Here is a 12,084-nt window from a genome sequence, read left to right on the forward strand (position 1 = left end):
CAAGATCAAAAAGGCATGGTCCATGGGACCTGATGGCATTTCCAGACAGTTATTTAACAACAAAGTTTAATCAAATACTGATGACAGGACTGATTCCATAAGATTGGAGGAAGTCATTTGTGATACCATTTTGCAAAGGTGGTGACAGATGGAACATTTCTAGCATTTATCCTATTAGCCTTACCTCAGTAGTTGGTAAGTGCTTTTGTCAATGTCTCCTGTAGAACAGAGCATGTGCATTTACCTTTAAGAAGCATTTTCAGATGTAGGCACGTGATTATAAATAGTGAGCATGTGCAGGCAGCAGTGCCATTTTGAGAGAACAGCCACAGTGTTAACATGTATGAGTGTGGTAGTCAGTCTGTTTATAAGCTTAAGTTTAAGTTACAAAGCCTCATTCCTGATGTGCTTATGTGTAATTGAACTGAGCCCACAACTGTTCATCTGTTTTATCCTGACTGGATGTGTGACACGGTGTCAAAACCGGGATTAAGACAGCAACTTCTTCACGCCATGAGCTGCAGAGTTGAAGGTGAAGGCAGATTGAGCTGGTTGAGTGAAGCAGAGCTCAAACAATCAAAAAGGGCCAGAAACAAACTTAAAGTAACCAGAACTTGCACAAATGATTTATCTTGCAAAGAAAATGAAACAGAACAGTTGTAAGGCACAAAATGCAATATTAAACAAACAAAAGGTGCAAGACACATTATTGATTAAACAAAATGTTTGAAACCACGATATATGATACAACTAGCAGATATATTCATATGGACCTTGGAATAACCTCCAGTTTCCATAATGAGCATGTTTAAAGTAAAATGAGCACAAAAAAGTATAATGAGCATAAAAAGAGGTTAAATGGGCATAGCACGTTCAATAAAAGGGCAAAATAAGCTTAAAAAGCAAGGCAACTGCATGTTTTTTAGTAAAAGACCATGTTTGGGCACAAACGACTATTTCACATTGACCGCAGCCATTCAAAGCATAACTAGAGATGTTCGAAGTATCTCAGAGTGTGCAGTGTTTGCAGAGTGTGTGCTTTACTATGGTGCAATTATTTCACAGAGTTTGCTGTGTGCAAAGTGCAGTTATATTGCAAAGTGCAGTCAAAGTACAACCATTTCAAAAACGTTCTTGTGCTGTGTACATTTATTCACAGAGCTCCACCATTTCAGTTTTTCTTACACTGTACATAGTTATTTTGCAAAGTACAGCCATTTTGAAAAGTTTCTATGCTGTGTACAGTTCATTTGCAAAGTGCATCCATTTTGAAGTGTTTCTTACTCTGAGCTTTTTCTTCTGTGCACAGTTTATTTGCAATGTATAGTCATTTCAAAGTATTTTTTACACTGATAAGGAGTGGTGTCGCAAAGTCCAATGATTTTAAAATCTTCTTGTGTATGGGGACTTATTTGGTGAAGTGCAGTTATTTCAGAGTCTGTTGTGCTAGTGGGCATAATTACTAGTTCTGACATAAAGTTCTGGCATATTTATATGTGTATATCCTCATACATACTACTAAGCACCTTCACTACTGTGTGTTGATATGGCAGAGGCATTTCACAGACTTGTGTTTGATTATAATATTGCAGAGAATTGGAAAGTATTTAAGCAGGAATACAATATGTGCATATAAGCAACTTTCTCTGACAAAGATGCATGTACAAGGCATTTATTTTGCTTAACTTAGCTGGGTCAGAGGTCATTGAAAGAGAGTGTTCATTTGTGTATGCACCAGAAGTATATGCAGGAGAGTCCTGCCATATTGTTGCACTGGCTGAATCAATAGAGGACCCTGAGTGCTTGAAACACATATTTAGACAAATGTGCAATCCCTAGACAAATGTTACATTAGACAGGCACCTATTTTATACAAAAGAACAAAATCCATCTGAAACTTTTGCAGCTTATATTACTGACTTGAGAAATAAGGCTAAAATGTGCAGATTTGGTGATTTGAAAGATGAGTTAATAAAGGACAGGTTTGTGTGTGGTGTTAATAAGGCTGCAGTGAGAAAGATTTTGCTTTGTGACAGTGATTTAACTTTATGCAAAGCAATAGAGATTTGTCAAATTCATGAGCTCACAGAAATGTACACAAGTATGCTTGCAAGTGATAAGAGCATGGTTTCAACAGACTCCAGAGCAAACAGACAGCATGCAGCATGTGGCTAGCAGAAACAGGTCTAAGCACATGGCAGCTGCAAACCCTGTGTGTCTTCTAGGGAGCTCCCATAACTTTCTAGCAAGTTCCAAGACTAACTGAGCAAAATGGACATGCTCAGTGCAGTATAAGGGTGAGTCAGCAAAACACAAGTCATGTCTTATTGTTAACTGTCATAATTGTGGAGACAATCATACGTCTAAAAGAGAGAAGTGCTTAGCATTTGATCAGCAATGCCACAAGTGAAAAAAATGGAACCACTTTCAAAAGTTTTGTAAATCAAGCAAACCTCATTCATTTATTAAGAAAAGTCACTCAAAAAGCTGCAATCCTTTCTATGTAGATGGTGTGTCAGTGGTTGGTAAAAAGGTTAATGCAGTACATTTGTTGGCAAAGAACAAAGTATTATGAACTCTCCTGATCAATGGTAAAACCACAGAGCTCAAAATGGACACTGGTTCAAAGTGTAATGCAATGGCAGCAGAAACATTTGCTAAAGTGAGAGCTGGTGATCAACTTAATTTAGCCAATTGTGGAAAGCATGTTGCTTATGGAGGTGAAGACATTCAAACCAAAAGCTCAGTACTGGTTTCATGCTATTCAGCTGGGAACAGTTATAACTTGCAATTTTATGTAGTCAGAAGACTTGTGCAGTCATTTTTAGGTCCTACAGACAGTTTAAGAATGAAACTGCTTTCTTTTACCAAAGAAGTACATCATGTAAGCACATGTCCCAGTTCCAGTTTCACTTATGCTATTTTCTCAGAGTATGTTTTTGATGACAAGCTAGGCAAACTTCCAGTTGTGTACTCCATGAAATCAGACCCAGAGGTCAGTACAGTGGTCAGAACAGCAAGGAGAGTTCCAATAGCTTTGCAGGACAAAGTTAAAGTCCAGTTAGACAAAATAGTGCAGCAAGGTGTGATTTCTACAGTCACAAAACAACTGTGTGGGTGTCTTCCATAGTAGCGCTTCATAAAAAAATTCAGATGAAATCAGAATATGCATTGACCCAGGAGACTTGAACAAGGCATTAAAGAGACCTCATTATCCTATGCATACAGTCAAAGAGATTGCCCCCTCATGCCAAGTGCCACTATTGTTTCTGTCTTGGATGCAAAGAGTTCATTTTGGCAACTAATGCTTGACTGCAATTCTTCACTACTGACTACATTAAGACATTTTTTTCAGGGTATCCTTGTGCTGTAATAGTTGATGATTTACTGGTTGGAGGCAATGGTAAAACAGAGAATGACAGAAACCTCAGGAAATTTCTGGACAGAGCATGTGAAGTGAACTTAAAGCTCAATCCTCTGAAGTGTAAATTCAGACTACCAGAAGTTACTTATGTAGGTCATTTATTTACCAGTACAGGCTTACAAGCAGACCCTTCCAAACAAGCAGACATTCCTGAGATGCCAGCTCCAGACAATGCCCAAGCCCCACAGCATTTCTTTGGTATGGTTAACTATTTGGGCAAATTTATCCCTGACTTTAGTGAGTTATCAGCACCTTTAACGGAACTGACATGCGAAAATGTTGCCTGGTCATGGTTAGAACAACACCAGGAAATATTTGATAACCTCAAACAGCAAATTGCCAACCCATCTACACTGAGATACTATGATGTCCACAAACCAGTATTTATTTCCTGTGATGCTTCAAAGGTCAGTCTTGGTACAGTTATTCTTCAAGAGGACAGACCTGTTGCCTATGCATCTAGAACTCATACCCAAACTGAGATGCAGTATGTGCATATTGAGAAGAAACTTTTGGCAATTGTGTTTGCATGTTCAAAGTTGCATGATTATATCTGTGGCTGAGCTATCCAAATAGAAACTGATCATCAACCTCAAGTCACTATTTTAAAGAAGCCTATGCATACCACTCTAACAAGACTACAAAGAATGATGTTCAGATTACAGATGTTTAATTTCAAAATAGTCTATGCAAAAGGTAAACTTCTTTATCTGACTGATACCTTATCCAGATCATCCAGAAATACCACAGAACAGCTTGATGCAGAGAATTTTGACTTTGATGTCATGGAAGTGCATAGCTTTTCTAAAACAAGACTTGATGAGCTGAGAGATCATACAAAGATGATACAATTTTGCAAAAGCTAAACCACTTCATCAATGTTGAATTGCCATCAAAGCAATCTTGTGTACCAACAGAAGGGCAACCTTATTTTCCATACAGAGATGAGACACTGATGGAGATGGTATCATTTTCAAAGGTTATAAAAATTATTGTTCTGACTTCCTTACAGCATGCATACATTCAGATTTTGCATCGTGGCCATCCAGGTTCTGACTCTAACAAAAGAAGGGCAAGAGGACTAATATTGTGACCTTCTCTGTCAAAGACATTGATAAAGTGCTTTCTTCTTGTTCAGCATGCAATAGTACTAAACCGCATTTGCAAAAAGAGCCACTTCAGCTAAGCCAAATTCCTGAACTATGTTGGCCAATAGTAGCCACCGACATATTTGAGTGGAACAGTCAGCATTAGTTAGTGTTGGTAGACTCTTATTTGAACTGATTTGAGATCGATTTGCTACCTAACCTAATGTCCAGTACTGTTATTACTAAGATGAAACATCATTTCTCAGTCCATGGTAGTCCACACAAAGTTACTTCTGACAATGGTACCCAGTTTACCAGTCAATTTTTTTCAGAGATTTGCAAAAGAGTGGGACTTTATTCATGTTACTTGTTGTCCTGAATACCCACAGTCAAATGGCATTGCTAAATGTGCAGTACAGAGTGCAAAGCAATTACTAGAGAGGTCAAAGTGTGACAATACTGATATCTTCTTGAATTTACTTAATCTCAGAAATATACCCATGACAACCTACTCGGATCCCTTGTTCAGACACTTCTATCTAGGCAAACCAGAACAACCTTGCCTATCAGTTCTAGTTTGTTGGTGCCTAATGCTAAAAACAACAGAGCAATCAAAGCCCAACTTTTTAAGAAGTATTCTTTAAAGAAGTCGAGCTATGATAAAATGAGCAGATTTGTCTATTAAAAGAAGAAGAGACACTGAGGATGCAAATGGTGAAAGGTTTTGATCAAACTGGTCAGGTGAGAAGTATATGTACCAAGCTAAGATCCTACTTAGTGGAATCTGAGAATATAGAATACACGAGAAACCACAGGCTTCTTTTTCCTGCATCAGAAAGTATATCGCAGCATCATACCTGTGATACAGACTCTAGATCTGAGAGCAACCCTGACATTGTTCATACCAAAGAACATCTCTACTATCCATTTCCATTCCTGATGATGTCTCATTTGTCCCCAAAGTTGAACTTTCCTTGAAGTCAGTCCCTGTTGCTAGATCAAAGTCTGACTTTTATGTTACATGATCAAGTCGTATTTCTAGACCTAGTGTAAAATACACACTGACCTGGATATGATTCTTTCATATGTGTCTGATTTTGTATGATTGCATGTCAAAGAAATAGTTCTATATAAATGCATGTCAAAAGATCATTTCTGTATAACTGCATGTCATTGAATACTGCCATTTGATGGATGAACATTTCACAAAGTGGGAAGATGGAGAACAGAGTGTGTGAATGTACCTTTAAGAAACATTTCCAGATGTAGACACATGCATATAAATAGCGAGTACATGTAGGCAGCAGTACCATTTTGAGAGAACAGCCAGAGTGTTAAAATGTATGAGTGTGTTACTCAGTCTGTGTATAAGTTTAAGTTTAAGTTACAAAGCCTCATTCCTGATGTGTTTGTGTGTAATAAAGCTGCTTGAACTAAACCCACAACAATTCATCTGTTCTATCCTGACCGGATGAGCGACACTCCTAGTACAGTTAACCAGGTGTAATAAATATGAGCCTATTCTATGGGTTTGCAAATGGGTATTAGACTTTGATATGCTAAACTATGTTCTATAATTGAATTTCTAGACTAATGGATCAAGGCATAGGTTGTGGGGTTGTGTACCTAGAGGTGTCCAAGGCTTTTGACACAATAAGATTTATTTATTTAATTATTTGTCACATTTGTTTTCCAGGATTGGACTACTGACCTATGTGAGACTTCATTCAGCAGAGGCTGAGGGTGAAAAGCTTCATAACACTTAGGAAAACAGTACATTATATTTGAGTTAGCATGATAATTAGGCCAAACATGTGCCATCTGACATGTTACATAATTACATACAGACAGACATACAAATGTGTACAGTTTTAATAATAAATAGATCTTACAATGAGGTAAAATTGTTACATCACCAATCAGTCAGTAAGTGTCAAAATAATTTTTCATTATTTGAAGGTTCCAAAATAGTAAGAGTAAGAATGAAGTCAGTTCAAAAGCACTAATATTTGGATCTTAGGAAGATAGATGGGGTGGAGGCATTTGTGTAAGAAGTAAACTTGAAGGTTAACTAAGAATCGAAGGTGTAATTAGAGTAGATTAGATTAGTCATGAGTGCTAGTATGAATGAGGGAGCAATATGTAAGCAGAAATTGTATATAGGATACTAGTTAGTCAGCCAGCCTGTTGGGACTGAACATTGACATTATCTAGAATTTATAAAATTACCATGGAAGTTTCTTTTAAAGTTAAGCATATTTTCTGTTTCCCTAAGTGGGCTGGGTATGGTATTCCATATCTTATAACTGGAGTTTAAAACATCTACTGAAGAGTTCTGGGATTTAAGTTGTTAAGCCAAGAATCGGGCTTTAGAGTAGAGAGTTCTGCTGTTGTTATACCATTGCAGGGAAGGGCACTCATCTGGACGGTGATGTATAAAATCAGCATTTTTTTAACTAAAGGAATTTAAGGTAGTGTGGGAGTTCTACTCAGTTTACTTTTGATTGAAAGATGGTGGCCCGCTAGGAAGCAATCAGTTATAACATAAGGCATTAAGTCAACTTGGAGAGGATTATAACAGCAAAACCACATGGTGTGCTTTTGGACCCAACAGTCTTTGATGTGGTATTCTCTTATTTTTCTTTGCCTACTGATGTCTAGATGTGCAAATTTGCTGCCAATTGCAAAATCAAAGCTAAAATACAATATAATTAACACCTGTTTTAGTATATTTTTGTAATACCCTAGTGGGCTAAATATCTATTACTCTAAATTTGGCATGCTATTTTTGTTCACTATTATATTTATATTTTCAGAATATTATTGGTGTAGTTATTTTAGTGTTCATTTTTAGTACTTTTTTATGTTTCTTATCAGTGGGGTGGCTGGTGACTTCAAAGTAAAGTAGCATGGATCAACTGAGTACGTGGCTAAATGGAATGAGGTGGGGCTATTTCAGGCCAGGATCAGCTCACAGCATGGTTATATTATTAAATAAATAATTGGCCACACACCACTCTATACACAAAATAGCTGTCCTGCTTGCAGTAATAAAAAGGACATCAGACAAAAGTCTTCATTTACCACAGTTACAATAGGGACAACATACATGTTTCACAGACCAGTGAAGAAAGGGTTGCCTATACTAACCAATTTAATTTTTTTTCTAGAAATAGCAGGTAAATGAATTAATGTTTCCATAACTGCAGTGACACTGACGACTGGGAAATACTTGACCGATCAAATGCAAGAAATATTGTGTTTTGTATTTTTCAGCTTGTTTCCAAACACACATCATGGCACAGACTTCTACAATAGCCTCCAACTGCAATGCCCTGATTTCTCTGTGCTAAACTGACAGGCATCAATAACTGGAATCAACATAAATATGAAGAACATACAGAAAGATATTGTGATTTTTTTCTTTATGTATCTCACAGTTGACTATTTTAGGCACTACTAAGTAAAACATAAAAATGGAATTGACTTGCTTTCAATTAGTCATAAGGGAACTCCACCTAGTGCATTGAAACACTGTCATTCACTGTACATTTACAACAGTAGGGAAGGGAAAAGACTTTTAAAGGAAACTGCACCTAAGACCAGGCATATTTCACATGTTACTAACTGGTTTTTGTGTTTTTTTTTTATCCATAAACTGCATTCCTTTATATAATATGAATGTAAAGGCACAGAGAATTGTCACTTGAAAGTCAAGTAAAATAAAACTACATTATAAAATGCCCCTGTCCGTGGGTTTGTGCTGAGACTGTCTGGCCCATATGTGCAATTCTATGCATAGAGGATTTGAAAGGGTAAAATGCATTGTTTTCTGTATGGTTTGAATCATTTTTAAAGTTTTTTTTAAAGTATTGGGACTTGTTAGATAAGAACTAAATAAAAAATGTTATTGCTCAATAAAACGTCAGTGTCCATTTCCTTAAAACTATCATTAATGCTATTAAGATCACCACCTACCTGTTGCAACATATCTTTTGAGTTGGCCAGTTGGATTGGAATGGTGGACCATTCTTCAAAGTTTTGTTTATTTGTCTGTACTTCCACTTTGTTATTCTCTCAGACCTCCTGGGAAGGGGTTCTGATAAAAAAAGAAATAATCTTCAGATCCATTATTGAATGCTCTGGGTAGAGGGGTTTGAATGAAGAAAAATATTTGTAAATTACAGTTAGTACATTTGTCTCAACTGGTATCCAAGAACTTGCTTTTTGGCACTGAGTGACTTTGTTTTAAAGCAGATATTATATACAGGTTATTTCTCTCTGAGTTTATTTGTACTGTTACAGTTGTGGTTTTATCTAAAAGGAATGACAACTTTTCCCCTATTTTGTAGAAGTCCCTATGGTTCAATGACAGCTATAAAGTACAAAGCAACAGTAATGTTTATTTCAATGTGATGTGTTTGCCATTTGTCAGTAGCAATAAATAAATAAGGAATATTTTACCCAAGCATTGGCAGGCTTTTGAATCTATTGATGACCTTTTACAGTAAGGTGCGCTTCAAACCACATTTTATTATAAGGACACCATTAATATTAAAATCTACTTAGAGATGGCAAAATCACATTGAACATCCAGCCTGCAGATTTGTATGGCAAAATGTGGCACCTGCAAACAGTGTAGGTACATCAATGTCAGAAAATATATTGCTGTGATTGATAGAAGTATGTATAGTAAAGGTTTTTATTTCATTTGTGACAGTGCTGATGTTGTATATCTTGTTGCATTTACCTCATGTTCATCTTATTATGTGGATAAGATTGAGAAAAGGCTGAAGGATAAGAAATACCAAGACATGTACGCTATAAGAAAAAATGATAGCAGCAATGTTCTTGTCTAAATTTTAATAAGTTTCTCATTTTAGTGTCAGAGAAGGTTCAATACTGGGATCGAGGAGGTAATTGGTAAAATAATTTGCTTAAAAAAAGAACTATTTTGGTAGCTGGAATTAGCTGTTGATAGACCACCAGTGTTAAATGATTATAGAGAGAAATGATGTTTATTGGTGGTTTTTGATCACATTCCTTGGTGTGCATTCTATACAGGTTTCATTCCCAGTGTGTTTTGTCATTCTAATGAAGTCTTTTCACTTAGATAAACACGATCAGTAAACTTATGGTGAGTTAGTCCTGCATGGTGAGACTATTATTTTTATTGTTTTTATTTTAATAAATAAAATTGAGATAAAGAATGTAAAACATTAGTCAGTGGGTATATAGTAGTTAAAGCTAGATGAGGGAGAGATGTGTTGTATATCCAATGAGTCAATGACAGTGGGTGTAAGAATACAAGGGTACTTACTAATACTTCACACACTCATACTACTTTTATAAGAACTCGCAATCACCAACCTGGATAAAGTCATCTGTCTTACTTTGGCATAATTATTAAAAAAATATATACCACAGAACTCACACGCAATATAATATTATATAAAAATGCTACATATTTTCTAGGTTGCAAATGAAACATTCATTTCAACCATTTACTCTACCATTCTGGACTTATGGGTGTAATCTCATTCAAAACAGACTAACATGATGGTTTGTTTTCAAAGCCTTCTTCAACTGTCAATATTACTCCCTTCTTTATAACAACAGTTCTTAATCCTCAACCTCGTTAACAAGCAAATCAATTTAAAAAAATCTCTTAAAATTCACCCTGTATAAAATATTTATACAGCAGATTGTACATCTGCTTTCTCCTGACTGAAAAATGCTTGTGGTTTTGTTTCTCTTTTGGAGTCCCCCCCCCTCAAAAAAAAAAAACAGGTCATGCATGCAGTTGTATAAGCCACATTTTTACTACAACAGTTAATAATTTTCAACTGCTTCATAAGTTCATATCATTTCATCACAAAAAGTCTGATTGCTACTTGTCTATAGCTCTGACAAAATCCACAGGAAATAATATTGCTTTCCTATTGTTTATACTTAATGTAAATGATTTGTCTGTTCCACCACCTTCTGTCACAAGGAATGTTTTATGGGTATCTCCCCTACTGTTAAAAAAGAGCCATCCTTCAGTAATTTCCCCACTAGTGTTACTGCTGAGATCTTCTAAATGACGCTTAGTACTCTTTTCATGCTAACACTATCCACAGTCAAGCAGATGCCCATGACAAAGGTCTTATCTTGATTTACTTCATCTGCAGAACACAGCTAATTCTTATTGGTTCTTATGAGGACCTCCCCATGTAATGAGTTTGTATTTTCTAGGTCTACCACCTTCTCCTTCATGTATCACCTCTTCCAATAAACGTTCATTGAAATACCTGTTTACAAACATTTATTTTTGTGCAACTAAACTTTATTTTTATGTCATAATCTGGACATACTAATTACCTGATGCATTTAATACATTTTTCTTCATGTACACTGGCTGTGCTCTAGAACAATGCACATAGTTGTTACTACCTGTATATTTTATGTACACATTTGTACAAACCTTGTTTTAACAAGACTTTTTTCCCCTCCAAACAGAGAAGATGTGCAGAGATATATGTAATGATAGCAACACATGTGAAAGCACATGGCCAGGCTCCTAGCTGGTCTAACAAGGAGAAAAAGATAATGCCCTACCTTCTAGGGATTCATACCCAGATAAGATCAGTGTCTGTGTTAGTGGGTCAGACTGGAAGAAATTTGACATCTGGCAGGATTTGGTGAGCACCTGACATCCCTAAGAGGGATCACTCACTCTGGCCCTGACTGATGGCACAGGTACAATGGCCTATAGAAGCATAGGCTTGACCAGCTGGCTGACTGGGTAGATCAGATGATGGAGAAAAGGCTTGTGTTCTATAGTAAGTATTTTATCTTTGTTTTCAAATCATATCAAGATTTTCAAATCATAGATTTAAAACATATTATATAAATGTTGCATAACTGAAGGTATATGCTACAAGAAATGTATGTGTAACTGCAAATATGTTTCTATACATAATTATAATGCATGGGAAAGCATAAACCTATCTGTAGACAGAAGTGGATCTGTATATAAATATGGAATGTGTATGTGATGAACTGCTTTTGTGTATAAATCCAAATGTATATATATGAGTAAAGAAATATATATATATGTATGCATACATGTCTGTAAAATACAAATATATATTTGCATGACTATACTTACAAATATTTTTTCATGTATATAATTGTATGTATTTATACGGAAACAAAAAAAAACATATCTGCATTACCACATAATTTCAGGTATAGTAGGTAATAGCTTAGTTATTTGTTGCACTACATGTAGACAATTTTTGTAAAGAAAGGATTTTGTTTATCTAGGCCAGAAAGTATTTGTTAGTATAATAATTATGTAATACAGTCATTTCTTCCTCAAAGTTTCAAGTACAATATGGCTAACCTCAGTCAGTTACTGCACCCAGGTCAGAGTGGAGGTTGGGGGTGAGAGTATAGACTGAAGTACGTGAATCACCAGTACATATTTTAATGAGAAATAGTCAGCTGTATGACTTTTGCATAAATTTCTACACGATCCTTACATACGCTTATATTTATTAATCAGCAAATTATCAAAGCAAACAT

The sequence above is a fragment of the Protopterus annectens genome, chromosome 1.part0 (genome assembly GCF_019279795.1).
Source record: "Protopterus annectens isolate FY-2018-M chromosome 1.part0, PAN1.0, whole genome shotgun sequence".
Classification (NCBI taxonomy): domain Eukaryota; kingdom Metazoa; phylum Chordata; order Ceratodontiformes; family Protopteridae; genus Protopterus; species Protopterus annectens.